This window comes from Haliaeetus leucocephalus, unplaced genomic scaffold, assembly GCF_000737465.1.
Source record: "Haliaeetus leucocephalus isolate CR32 unplaced genomic scaffold, Haliaeetus_leucocephalus-4.0 Scaffold228, whole genome shotgun sequence".
NCBI lineage: Eukaryota > Metazoa > Chordata > Aves > Accipitriformes > Accipitridae > Haliaeetus > Haliaeetus leucocephalus.
Genome location: NW_010972664.1, coordinates 16,771,258 through 16,786,221, shown reverse-complemented (window position 1 = coordinate 16,786,221; position 14,964 = coordinate 16,771,258). Strand labels below are relative to the sequence as shown.

At 36.9% G+C, this 14,964-nt stretch overlaps 1 protein-coding gene across 1 annotated transcript in view; it reads right to left on the bottom strand.

Moving 5' to 3' along the window:
* COL8A1 (collagen, type VIII, alpha 1) overlaps positions 1-14,964 on the bottom strand; it is a 96,907-nt gene that overhangs the window by 66,039 nt on the left and 15,904 nt on the right. Inside the window, exon 2 of the mRNA XM_010567372.1 lies at positions 14,710-14,840. The gene's annotated coding sequence lies outside the window, so the exon portion shown is untranslated. The remainder of the gene's footprint in view (positions 1-14,709; positions 14,841-14,964) is intronic.

Below are 14,964 nucleotides of genomic sequence, written 5' to 3'. Positions count from 1 at the left end.
TAGTGATTACATCTGAGCAAATAAAACCACTGTAGATGTATAATGATACCAGTAGAATTGTTGGTGCTTATCCTCTCTGTTTCTACTACTCTAAGTACATAAGCATGAGCACGCTGCAGGGAATTAGACCCTTTCAATTCCAGTTTCATACCAGGGGAAGCTGGTGTAATGCTACTTGTCTTGCAAGACTAAAGCACTGGTAGGTGTTCGTTATGTTTGCAAGGAACTCTGAGATCTGAAATAAAGTAAATGTTAAGGGCTATTGATCAGCTAAAGGCTGAAATAGCAAATGCCTGTCTTTCTGGAGTCTAAACCTCTGTAGGCTTACTCAGCTGAATACAGGACAGCAACACAAATTAATTCTGTTGCTGTTTGCCTTTGTTATGGATGTAATGTCATCAAGAGAAGTGATTGTTTTTTTTTTTTTTTTTTTTTTTAAATTGGGTAGCTGAAGAAACATCCCGAACATGGACTAGAAGTGGTTATGAGCAGGACTACAAACAAGTCTGCTAGCTCAGTTAGTGTTTATTTCCCGATATCCTACTATTATTGCATTTTTAGCCATTTATCTTTTTCTTTTCCAAGATGTGACTCACTGATGTATGTTTCCTAGCTGCACTACAATCCTTGTGGTAGAAAACAGAAACAGAACGTGTCTGGGTTTCACTTCAAACTTCATCTCATAAACATTGTGCAAATACCCCATGTAAACAACCTAATTGAGTTAGCATTTAAACTCACCATAGATTTATCCTTTAGTAAATTTAAGATCTTACAGATGCCAATAAACCGGTCTGTTTCATGAGCAGAGCAAAATGAAGTCTGGGTAGAAACAAATGAATGCTAACATTTTCAAAGGTTCATATTCATAGAAAACTGTGAATGGTGTCCCAACGAATGATGTGAAAACCATTGTCTAATCTGTACCTATCATGTTATGAAGAAGATGTTTGCCTTCTCTCAGGGAGCACTTCTCACAGTGGGAGTTGTGCTGTCTTATTTTTGGCTACATTAATAATAGGAAATTACCTGAGTATCTGGTAACAGGGTGTTTTGTTTTAAATGCAAAAAAGACTTGTCCTCACTTTCAAGGGTGGGTTGTAACATTGACAGGTTTGTGAATCGCATTGGCATCTGATGGAGGACTAGAAGATCTAGTTTAGAATATAAAGCCCTTCAGCTCAGAGGCTGCTTACTTATTATACATTTAACGTGCCATAAAGAAGTATTGATCCATGACTGAAGAATCAAGTGTTATTTGTTTTGAAATATTTCCTAGAATTTCATGCATTAAATTATCTCCTTCATGGAATATAGTACATGTGTGCATATGCACAAAAAGTACGTATATTCCTTCTGTTGCACCTTATGATTATTTCCTGCCCTGTCTTTTATTCAGCAGTGGAGGTAGAAAGACAAGCTTGTTTCCTTTTTGAAGACTACTTTGGGGGGGGGTTTTATCTGGCAATGAAGTGACTCAAAGAAAAAAATGTGTTGGCAAGTCCAGTGACCTGTGCAATCAGTCAGAAATCAGATAAATCAGCTAAGGAATTAACTGCAGGAAATAAATTACAAAATAATAAAGCCTTCTCGTTGCTGCTTTAGCTGTGTTTCTGCATTGGAATCTTCTATTAGATGCTCATAAGACAAGCAGAATCTGAGTTCCCCTACCAAACCAATAAAACAAATGTGGACTATCACATATGAATTGACACATAGTTTAAGAGAAACACTTCATTTGAAATGTTCAATAGACCTTACCGTGGAGGTGGGAACCTGCTTTAAGAAACCATATATCCTATCTCCGAAACAGATGCAACTATAAAACTTTGACATGAAATCACAGGATAAATCCAAGATAGTTTAAAAAGGAAGGAAAGAAAGATGACACCTTAGTTGTGTGAGAACAGGTTTGGAGTTCAGGTCTGTATGCTTTTCTTTCTTTATGCTTTTAAGAGAATTCACATCTCAAAATATTCTTAATGAAGAGAAAGCAGTGTATCTGATAAATATGTCCTCCTGATGAACACTGAAGTGGAACGTTCGTCTTGGACAACACAAAGAGGGAGTCTGAACATCATGCAATCAAACACACTGGTATCTGGGGAAATTACTCAGCAGAGACTGATCGTGTTAAACTAAATACTATCACTTATGTCAAAATCATTGGACAATATTACTCCATGCTGTGTAAGCTTTGGTAAATTACTGAAAGTAGATACAAAATTGATGTCTTCCTTCTCTGTCAAAAAAGCTACAGGGTTTCTTTTCCTCTTTCTTTTGGAGTAACTCTGTCTTGACAGCAAGAATGGGAGGTGGAGCAGAAGTGGAAACAGTACTTACTAGTTGCACTGTATGTTTATTTTAGCAACTGTTAGGTGGCTGGCAGAGCTTAAGTGTCAGATCTGACAGGGAGGGGAGACCAGGTGTTATTAGCAAGTAATACTATGTTTGCTTTGTGGGGGAGTTAAAAGGTCATTGGAATTTTTTGTTAGAGGACTTGGCTATGACCTCCACAATCAAAACTTGCCCTCTGCTCCTCACAGTTAGGTGCCGTCACCAATCATTTTGCACCCAAAGAGTGATGGTGGTTTGTGTTGCTGTATGTAGAGATGGGAGAGCTATGGCCTTAGTAGCATTACTAAAAGACCTGACAAAGCTCTTTGGGCGGAGCTGGTGCTGCAGTGGACAGCACAAAAAACAGTGAAGTTTTCATCAGCTTTCATAGCCTCTCCTGCTTGCCACAAATTGCACTTCTAGTGAGTTGGTTTCCATGATGTAGAGCAGCTAAAGGAGCTGGAATGAGGCAGCAGCTACAAAATATATGGCATGAAATATCATCTGAAGCTTAAATGTAAATGGTTTATGTCAAGCTGGCTTCTGTTGGCAGGCACATACTAACAACTGCAGAGCCACAGAGGTTTTCAATTGTTCTGTTCAATGTAAAATCCCCAAGGCTTATTAAAGAAAGCGTTTTGCACATGTGTGAATACAGAGTCATGAAGTTCCTGAAGTTGCTCAGAACTGAATTAGAGGGCACTTGCCTTGCAGGTGTTCTGGCTTGTGAATACAGATTCTTTTGCTGGCTGGAAAGGGAATGAACCAGCTCATAATGTGGCTCTGCAGTGAGCCTTTCCAGAAACAACATAATTGCATTATAAAGAAGTTATTTTAGATGTGATAAATATTAAAAACAAATTACAGTTTGTTATATTTACTTGATTTCATCCTCTTCACTGGACTGTTTCAAGGCGATGCGCTCAATGAGCTTGGAAGTTGTTGCAAAGCGTATGTTAAGATGCCTGATATGCTTATTCATGGGAATTTGGACTTGGGAAGCTTTTTTCCTCTGCTTTTATCAAAGTAGTAGCTTAGGCTGTGGAATTATCAGTCCCAACTAGAGGAGGAAGCGTCATCCCTTTCCAGTCTAAAGGATAATGACAGGAAAACAGGAAATGTACCTCAAGAAAATGTTCCTCCTGTGTTCTAAGAGGTGATAGGTTGGCTCATTAAACAGGCTTCATCTATTTTGGATATGCTAGGGTGCAAATCAGCTAGCTTTAAGCAGTGTTATATTGCTCACCCATATCTCTGTTTTATACTTGCCAAACTCTGATTATGGTGTCTTTGGGGCTGTGTGGTGTCTGTTATTTTGCCTTTTTTTTCTTTTTTTTTCTGATGATTAACTCCTAAATCAGCAGATACACAAGTTATTTGATTTCTGTGAGCAGAAGAGACTAGAACTAGGAAAAAAGAAGCTTCCTCTTTTTGTGTATGGGAGTGGAAGTGGTAGAAGTGCCTAAAATTCTTCTCTCTTTCAATTTTATGCACCTCGCACAAGCTTAGACAAATATCTGACTGTTTTGGTGCTTACAGAGGAGAAAAAGTCCTCAAATCTGACTTTTCTCCCCTCTGACTTTTCAGGGGAATTGTGCTTCTCTCTTGGTAAGTTTTCTGATTGACTGTGCATTTGACTGAATAGATAGAAATATTACAGAAGGTAACTTACATGCATAGCTCTTAAGGAAGAGGATATTCTTTTTTTTATTTTTTTTTTATTTTTCCCAGTTGCTGTGACTGTTGATTCAATGGAAAGTATTTTTTTCTTTTAACCTTATGACAAAGCATTGCTGATAGAGAATATTGAGTAGATCTTAAAGACCTTGCAGTATTATTGTCCTGTCTTCACCCTGAAGCTACCTCAAGCTCTAACAGGAGGCTTGCCCAAACTGCAATCCCTCAATGGAAGTGTACAGTTGTTCTTTACTTGACTGCCTGTCAGGGTGTAGATTAAAACTTGGTTTAGGATACCTTATTGTTTGCTGTCAGAAACACTCCGTGGCATGGATGAAGCTTGCCCCACTCAAATGGGAGAAGTTTTCCAGTGCCTTCCCAGGCATTGCCTTTCCACAGTTTAGTGGGAAAGAATTCATGGGAAGCTTAAATATACCACCAAATGAAGCAGCACGGATGGGTCCAATGGGCCTTTACTGCCCCTTCCCAGAAAGCGCATTGCTGAAAGCAGGAAGCATTGTGTGCTGGTGCGACCAATGATTACAGTGTTGCTAATTTGTGAATGCTCCTATGTTAGGCACTGCCAAATATTCTGCATGATTTTTCCCTCTCTTAAAAGCAACAAGTATACATTTTTCTACTTGTGTCATAATTACCCCTCCCCCTCTATTTTTTTAAGGCTCACATATCTTTAAAAATATAAATTGGCTGTCAACTGATGATCATCCAGTTTTCTGTAGTTCAGGACAAACATCTTGCATTTCACAGGACTTTTGTTCTGCTTTTCTCCTTTTTGAATATCCTTAAAGTTCTTTAGTTAAAGTATATAAAGATCTAATCTTTAGCGTGTTTTTTCACTCCAGGTTTACTTGTCTTTCCTCTCACTTACTAGCTTTCACTCCTCAAATTAATGGTGCTGAAGTAAGCAGCACCCAAGATAGTTACAGTAAAATATGAAGGAAAAGGAAGACACTGATTTAGCTCTCTGAATTTTAATTGAAATAAGGTACTGATGCACCTCTTCTTGCTGTACTTTTTTTCTAAAGGAGAAGCAGAAGATTTATTAAAATTACATTGCCTTGTGTAAGTTATAAGTTATAGATACTTTCCAGATTTAAACAAATTAGTTGTAGAACTATTTATTTTTCTATTCCAGATGCTTTAAACACCTTCAAGAACAATTACATTAAAAGAAGTTCCTTTGCTGTCAAAGGGATTCTGTCAGAGACAGTACTAGAACAAATTGGGGCTGAGGCAGTTTGGAGGATATAATACTCCAACTTTGCCCTTAGATTTGTAATCAGTATAAATTTGTCAAAAAAGGACACATCCAAGAATATTTCTACCCTTCAAAGAGACAGACAGAATTACAACCAAATTCGTTCATAATTTTTGTTTTATATTTGGCCAGTCTTTTGAATTAGGTAATGGAAACTTAATCCTTCCCTGCTGCAAGCTGTTTTGCAAGACAAAAGACTAAGAAGTCCACCTGCTCAAATTTAAAGAACAAAAAGGTATTTAACATTTGTTGTTCTTCAAAGAAAATATTCCTAAGTGTTCTGGCTAGGCCCCTACAAGGCAAAGCTAAACTTCTAGTTCAAGAATGATATTTATCATGACCTATGGTACAATGTTTTCATCAAGGTAGCAAACTTGGACTGCTTATGTTAGGAGGCTATATAACTCAATCTGACAAGGTTAATGCTTCTACTTAGCAAACCACACTTAAATTCCTGTCTTCACCCGACTCTTTAGATGTCTAAAGACATATTTGGCCTGTGGTTCCTTATGAACCACAGCTTTTGCAGGAACTGCAGAGGGATCTCTTTGCAAACACACATAAGGATTTCACAATGCTGAGTTTGCACATAGCCTGCTGAATGGTAATGAATCTTTTCCCACAACCGCTCTGTCAATAACAGAACTGCTTGGAATGAGTTGATGTGGGCTACCACATCTATAGCATGACTGTAATTGTTGCATGTGAATATTGTACCTATATGTGATACTGTCCTGAGTACTTTCATACAGCACAGATAGTTTTGTATTCAGTCACCACTGGGTCAAGAACATCTCCATATTTTTCTGCTCTTTCTTCAGGCCTCTTTCTTATGTCCACTTATTTAAAGGGACAAATCACTAGTGACATGGTGTATGGTGAACTTCCTGTTCACTGCAGGATGTTCTTTCAGCAGTCCTTCTAACCTGATCTGAGGCAGTCAAGCTTTGGTTTTAACAGATACTCTCCCTGAAGTTCATACTGAAGAATTATCATATTAAAAATGTTCAAAGGTGGCTAAGTGCCTTTCAAATGCATTCTTCCCATCTGGCACACAAAGAGCAGTGAACAAAAGGAGGCTACTAGAATGTTCTCCTAAAATTGTCTGCTATAGACTTCCATGCTGTGCGATATCTTATTCTGGGAATATCTGTTCCTGTCGGCGGAGTGTCCCCTCTGGATTCCTGAAAAGCCCTGGCACCAAGGAGGAGGAACAACTCTTGAGTGGAAGAGGAAATAAGAAGAGACAGGAAATGCTTGGCTGAACAGAGGGAGGAAAAACCTCCCTGACAGAGTGTGCCAGGATGTGTCCAAAGGAAACGCTGGAATCTCCCTTCTCAAGGGACTTTAAGAACCAAGCACTAGAAAATGTACTGCAGGGAACAATACTGCGTTGGCAGGAAAATGGGCTGGATGATCAAATTATTTTCCATCTTTAACTTGTCTAAGTCTAGGAATAATCCAGATCTCTCTAGCTGCTCTTTTTCTTACTTCTAATCCATCAGTCCTAAGGCTCAACAAATTCTGACCTTTCCTGTAACCTGTTCTGCTTTCCAGAATTGTGACATGCTAGGTGTAGAGCTAAGCTCAGGCAAACATGAATAGTTACAGCTGGTTTCTACAGTGTATGTCTGTGGAGTTTTTGGTCATATTTAAGTTCCTGGTGGTATTAGTAATTCTCTGCAAGTAAACCTGTAAATTTTGGATAATAATCTTTGACAAGCCTTGATGATGTAAATTCCTTCATTCCCTCGCTACCACAGATTTTTCCTGATATAGTGACAGCAAGTGTTTCAATATGTCTACGGATGTGAGTTAGCATGAGCAGAGTTTGTTAAAGGCCTGGTTTCTGTGTTGTGCCATTCACCTACAAGTTTTAAGATAATTTACTTGTGCAAAGAGCCCTCATTTTTCCCATCCCTTATTCCTATAGCCCAAATACAGCATAGTTCGTATTTTTTCTATATGACTTTTGATTTCTTGAAATGTTTTATTGCGTCTTTCTTTTATGTATGAGCAGATACTTAAATCTGTCCCCAGTGTGAAAGTTATTACATAAAAGATTCACTTTAACTACTGTCAGTCCACTGACTGAGGTAGCTGTAAGCTGCTTTGAATCAGCATCACAGGACATTTAAACAGATCAGGTAAGCAATGTGAACATCTCAAGTACCAAGATTGTAAGTTCTTTAAGACAGAATTTGTATAGCTCTATCCTTGAGTTCAATGAGTATTCCTAAGCAGCCTTCAGCATGTCATTACTTCACAAACAGTAATCAGTTTATCATCCCAACTCCTGTGCTAAGGAGTGTATCATCAGCGTGTTTTCACAAACAGGAATTGAGGCACACAAATAAAACTTGTACTTGGACTTACACAAGCAGTGGGTGGCCTGACTCCTGTTCAGTGGAACTATTCACTGGCAGTTACATGCTTGAATAATGCGGGTACAAGTCCTCCACTGAAATGTAGACCTTCTTGGCACACATGGTAACTTGACCCCAGAAATGTCTTGTTTTATAAATTACTCAATAAGTAAGATAGCTCAGGCTAAAAGCAAAATACCAGCATTAACTTTCATTTAGAAGAAACAGTATTAAGAAACTACATCCATCTAAGTATCTACTTGTAAAGAAGGGCTCTCTTTCAGATCTGAGATATTACAATGACTTATGATAGACTTTCAAGGCTACAATTAATGCTGAGAGACAGTTACTTTTGATAAACTCATAAAATTGCTAATCCCTTTGTGAATCTATTATGGAGAACTTGAGTTAATCATCACAATGAGAAATAAATCTTTTGAAATGTCCATGCTAGAATTCATGATGCTAAGTAATTTGAGAAAAGCATTCAGTTAGCTCCTGCTACAGTGAAACTAGTACGATGCACTCAAAACAAGAGCATTCAGCAGTAACACAGTATGTTCTTAATCAAGACAAATTTACTGTGAGCCAGGGGTCAATCAAAAAAAGGAATAAGAAGCTTGCAGTTCCCTTTGTGACCTTGGGTAAACCTGTCCATCAATATCTGAGTTCAGCAGTTTTGTATGTTGTAGCAACACTTAAATGAAACATCAGTCAAATCTTAATTTAGCCTGTAAACTTCTGTCCCATATGCCATAACTTTTCATGATTCATTTATTTTGTATCTCTTAAAATAATGTTGTTTTAAATAGATGTACCTGGGAAAAATATTGCTTCTAGGTCAAGGATAGCTAAACTAATGAATAGTTGATTAAAATGTGAAATAAGTGCTAATTCCTCTTTTGGACTCAGTATTAATAAAGTCACACCTGAAAAAGCTGAATAGAGGAAATAAAATTGCTGAGTTGGTTTCAACTTGGTTTAACATTTGTCTAAATCACTGAACTTTTTCTAAGAAAACTGGCTCTATTTTGTGCTTGGATATTTGAATAGTTCTTTGGGTTGGGGAGGGTTCTTCTTTTGAATTAGAAATATTTTCAGTCTTTTTAAAACCCGTACTGTACTACTTTTGTGCAGCAAAAGTTTAACTATCCTGAAGCACTTCAATAAGAAAAGCACACCTCCATTTGGTCTCTACATATACAAATTTTAAAATCTATGCCTAGCTGCCATAAAAATAAAATGTTATTGGATGAAGGGTTTTTTTTAAAGTGATTATTCTTTTGAGGAACATATCCCTAAATTTGGGCATCTGATGGAGGAAGCATTTCTCTTTTTTACAAAAAAATTTTCTTTGAGGCAAGGCTCGCTCTAGAAAGTGGAAGCCTTCAGGCTGTTTCAAGCTATGTGCTTGAATCTCCAAGCATTTTGACAGTCTTCTGTACTCTCTCCCTGCCCATGCAAAACCACAAATTTCCTATTGAGGATGTGATTTCAAGTTTGCTGAGCTGAGAGACTTTTTTTGAGTATAGATTCAAGCCCTTTAAAAATGTATTTACCCTAAAGAATATGTAGAACCTTCCTTAAAATGTGCCTATGATTACCAAAACAAGGGGCTTGTTATGTATGCATATGAAATATTTGATAGAAATGAACTATTTCTCCAGCTCTGAAAAAAGGCTACACAGAGAAACTTTGCCAGATGACACCAGGTCGTTAAGTGCTTTGTGAGAAATGTCTTGGCCTATTCTAGTTACTGATGAAACTAGCTTTCCACTTCAGTGAGGCCAAAATTTCACAGTTGGATGATGCCCTAGAGATTATCAAGAACACTAAGAAAAATTTCCCATCACCTCTGATTAATTACCCAGAGTAACAAGTGTTCCCCTGGGCAACTTTGTGTCTCTGCTATAGATAAGCACTGCTATGTGAATTTTAATGAAGTGCAAAGTCTGCAACAAGCAGGATAAATTCACCATTGCAACCATCTCACTTTATAGTTACCACTCTACAATAAAGTAGTGTAAGAAAATCAGTTGAGACTCTGGTTCACAATGAAGTTAACACAATGTTACCTAAAAAATTAGTACTGGTTTGGGTTGTGCTGACTAAACGTACAATTTAATGTTCACTGGTGGATTTGAGACAAGTGATCCAATTGTACAATCACAAGCAAAGGACAGGCATTAAAACTGATCACTTTCTGTTATAGAAGTGCATGTATATGTGTTAGTATATGCAAAGCTATATAGTGTCATCACAGCCCAGGTTCTCTCGGGTACTAATATCCAGTCCAGCCCTACAGTAATCCCATAAGCTCAGGAAAAAATGAACATGTTTTTCCACAGTCAATGTGAAGAGAGTTCTCAGAGCATGTTAGCTCACTACACTGTAAGAACTCAAGCTTTTAGCACCATGTGTTCCTGTTGGCAGCCTGGTAACATAAAGCTAGAATAGTAGTCATTGGTCTCTAATATAGTAATGCTAAGAACTGTAAGGTTACTGATTCAAGTATATTTTGGGGTGGATAAAAGGAGGGAAGAAACAGTCTGAAAGGGCTTTAGTATAAATTAATTTAATGTATCAAGGTAATTGGTAGAAGAACTCAGGGAACTATATTGGCAAGAGTATGGGATGTATCCATAAAAAATCTCCAGTCCTTTCTATAGTACAAATACTGATTTTTTAAAAATTTTTTTTCCTTTGAGCATTCCTATTTACATCTTCCTACCAGTTAATACATTTAAAGTATTTACTAATGTCAATGAGGATATGTAGCCAATTATCCAAAACAGAAGTGTTTTTTTATTTAAAAAAATACTCATTTGTTATAATCATTATGTTATGACATGAAATTAACTTGTGAATATCATGATCACATCAGGTTAGTACATTGGAAATGATTCACAGAAGTTGGATCTATTGGTAGATTTGGGATACAAGTCCTTGTTCACTTGGTTAAAGAAAACCATTGCCTTTTCCAACATACCTTGCCTCACTTGTATTCTCACAATGGCAGAAGAAAAAAAAAAGGTATTTGTTTAACTACGCAAATGAAAACTCATTTGGGACATATTTTTGTTTTGCTGATACATGTTTTTCAGTGTCTTCCTCCCTCCTTTTCAGTCCTAAGCTAAAGAACTGCTTTTCTTAAAATTGATGTGGAGGCTGTATATGTTTTGAACCTTTTCTTTTGTGTTATTTGTACAGAATGAGAATTTGAGAGAGCTGGAATAACAAAGACACAAGTGTCTCTTAAAAATCTGCATAATTTAAAAATGTTGTCTGTGGACTTGTCTGTAATCCTCCAAGAAGTCCTCTCTGAGTAGGGAAGAATAATTTGTCTCATTTTATAGACAGATAAACATAGAAGCAGAAAAGCTACATAACTGTAAAAACAGACAGATGGTCCCTAATCTTTGACATGAAAAAGAGAAAGAGGGGGTGGGTGGTGGAATTTAAAACAACAACAACAACAAAACCCCAAAACCCAACAAACAAACCAAAAAACCCCCAATCCAAACAACTGCCAGAAAGCCTACCAGGCTTACTACTGAGTTTATCCAGGGAAAAGTTTTGATGATTCACAAGTGGCTCTTGAGCTGCCAGTCTTTTTACTTAGCTTGCTGTGCATGTAGTACTGCCCATCACCTGTTGTTAATTATAACATCCTATAAATCTAATGTTAGAAGACTAGCAGTGAGACATGGTGCCTGCACTGGCTTAATGGACACTCTAGGAAAAAAACTTTTTTTCAAGAGTTTATTCCTGGATGAGCTTCTATGAACCTGGCATTGTCGTGAACTGATATTTCTATTAAGAAAAACACTAGTGGATGCCTTTAAACAAATAAAGTCCTGGCTTTATACAACGATTGTGGTTTCAAGCACCATATCAAAAAACACTATGATGGGAAGCTATCATTTAATAAATCAAAATAGCTTGCTTGGTAATAAATATTTTTCTTAGAAACCACAATATTCTCTTTCCTGCAGATCATATGACTTCCCAGTTCCTGCATTTTTTTACATTACTGGAGAAACAAAGGAACGTGGGAAATAACTCAGGATGGTGAAATCATTCAGTTTAGCTGTGCCTATGCTGTGGTTAGAACAACTTAAAAATGTGTGATTTCAGGCATAGGTGCTCAATTTCTTCCCTTTTTCAGGTAGCCACAATTGGGCTGAACTGCACAGTGCTACCTTTCTGAGATGAGGAAAGTGTTTAGTTTTGACTAAATCGCTTCAGTTTCACTTCTCAGCTTTATATTCTACAAAGGGGTGAGCAATATTTCCATCTCGCAGTATGGGAAATAGTTTCTTGCCTATATGGGCTCTAAGCATTAAAAAAAACCCACAACAAACTAAAAAATGCTATGAATCATTGCTATTGACTCTGTGTTCTATGTTGGCTGCTGTTCAGATAACTTCCACTAATATTGATAAATCAGCCTTTGTAGTTAGCAGTGTAAAGAAAGCCAATATTTAAAAAAAAAAAAAAAGAAAAAAAATAGTTCAACGAGAGGAAACATGCAAAGATTTATATTCTGTTGTCAGTGACAGCAGGCTAAATCCAGATTGGGTCTAGACACAAGTCATGTAAAGACACATACACATAAATAACATCTATAAGAAATATACTATTGCATTTACACAGATGTATTCTCACATGTAGAATAACTTGCTGACATAAAATATTAAACTGACTAGGACCTATCTATTGGCATTACTGAAGACTGTAAGCTGGTCCAAAATATTTAGTAACAGACTTTGCTAAAAACATACATACACTTGCATGCTTACATGTATTTGTGTATGAAATCATACATAAATTTCACTTAAAGAATGTAAGCAATAAATACTTCTCCTGTAAATAATACTGCTCTGTACAAAGTCCTTCAAGTTTTCCAATGTCTGCTAAAAAAGTCATAAAAAGCTTATAAAAGTCTGAAGATTCAGCTTGTTTTACTGGGATCCTTTTTATGATGCAATTCTCATGCAAAGATCAGTGTATTCTTCCATTTATTATTTGTTCCACAATTATTCAGTATTCCACAGAAAGAATTTTTGTGTTCCTGGGTGTGAGATTCTTTTTATAATGAAGTGCAATGTGGGTATGAATATATTTACATAGCTTCAATGACTTATTGGCTCTGCTTGCTAGTAAAAATATGGTTTTGATTATCCTTAAAACTCCTGATTCAACCTACTTTGGGAAAGTTGAGCTATATTGTTTTTTACTGTTCACATGACATACTGTGCATTCTAGCTGAGATCCAAGGTACCCTACAGTGGACTTGCCTCAAAAGAGAAACTGTTGCAGCAAACCTTGATTGGAAGCTGAAGTGTAACTTAAGGAATATTAATAACAGAAAGGTATTGAAAACAGAGTTCTGGTTTTAGGCAAACAATTTCTCAGTGGTTCAGAATGATAGTTTAGGAGACAGATAGGACAAAAATTGCTGAAAGTATACAGGAAATATTATGAATCCTTGGGGGGGGAAAGGGGGGTGGGGAGGAATCAGAGTAATGTTTGTTTAACAGGCAGGCTTTAAATGACCTTAAAGAATTATGTGCCACGTTGGTTACTGTCTTGTAACAGAATTCCATTACTTCAAAAGCAAATGTGGAGCCTGAGGTAGCTTTGTTAGATATAATAATAAGAATATATCTATCCCCTAACTGATCTTCCTGTGCACCTATCTCTGTATTTATTTTTTTCTTTTCCTCTTGCCTGCCATCGTGATTATACAATAACCCACTTGAATTAATTGCTTTAGATAAGATTTATTACATTAACCATGTTTTTCTGATTCAGTATTGGTGTGTATTTCTAGAAGCTTTTTTTTTAACTGGGGAGAAGAGGAAGCTACAAAATAAAACTGCAGCTTCTTTAAGATTCAGGTTAACATACCGTGAAAGATGTGCAATTCTATTAGGGCGACGGAGAGAAAACTGACAGTAGCTTGATTAATGATATACCAAGAAATGAGGGGATATATTAAAGCTGTGTGAGGGCAGAAAACTTTCTGAAAATGTTTTCTGTGTACCTTAGTTTTGAAATTAATTGCATCTCCACATCCTTATGGGGCAGTGGCCAGCCTCAGAGCCACCTGCTTTTTTTTCTTTTGGAATACAGTTCTGCAACTGACTGCCTTCCCATCTGCATCCTAAATTACACGTTCCTATAACATACTGTGACTACATCAGGCCTGCAATTTGTGCAGTTCTGTTCTTGAAGGAAGACATAACACTATTAACCAGTGACTGGTAGGCCTTCATAAATGCAGTTTTTCATGCTGAGTGAACAATATTTATGAAATAACCTACTGTATGGATGCCCATCACACTAAGTAGAAACATATCTCAATGTGTGTCTGAAAAGCAGTTGATGACCTTGGCAAAGCCTCCCTCTCTCAGAATAATACCCTGACATCTTCTGGCTTTGTGAATTAAGAAGTTCTCTCCTCATCTCTGGCTTGGGGCTGGTATTTTCATGTAGTTTCTAGCCTTTGTTAAGATTTTTTACAAGATAGATCCTTTTCAATGGCAATAATTTCCCCCAGGAAATGAAACTTTGAAAGACTTGTTAATTGCATTGTTTCAGCATTAGACTTTTTCATTAATTATGCTCTCTATCCTCAATGACTTTAGCTCTTAATGCCAGTGCAGCAAAGAATGCAGTCTCTGACATATCCATAATGGTTGTACAGTAGTCTTTTAACAGGCCATGAATCCAGGATGTTGCATCTATCATGTCACTATTCCTTCTATAAAGGGAAAGGAGCTGACACTTGCAATTGCTTTCCAAACCCAATTCAGTGTGGTCATCTTATAAATTTAGCAAGAACACATTATTTATTAATAAATGGCGCCTGGATCTCCCTGCCTGTTAGCAAAAGCATCAGTTCTCATGTCTTTCACGTCAGCTGATGCTATATTGCACAGTATAATGTCCTGCCCAGAAATGTTTTTATTAGCAGGGAATAGGGGGGTGGGAGGACACCTTTTGTAATGCTTTAAACAATTGAATTGTTAGGAAGAAAATTACCTCAACTTAATAGGAGAGTACTTCACTGAACCAGTTCTGATATCCAGACTTAACGTCCAGTAATGAAGAGATCACAACAGTGCTGAGTATCAAATTTGAAGGATTCTGACAATCTGCATTTTCTTCTCTTTCTAGAAAGAGAAGGAAAGAAAGCATGTACATTAAAATTCTTCAGATTATGCAGGACAGCAGAGAAATATTTTTTTATTTTACTGAATAAATAAGCTGCATAAAGTTTATTTTATTTTCCTATTT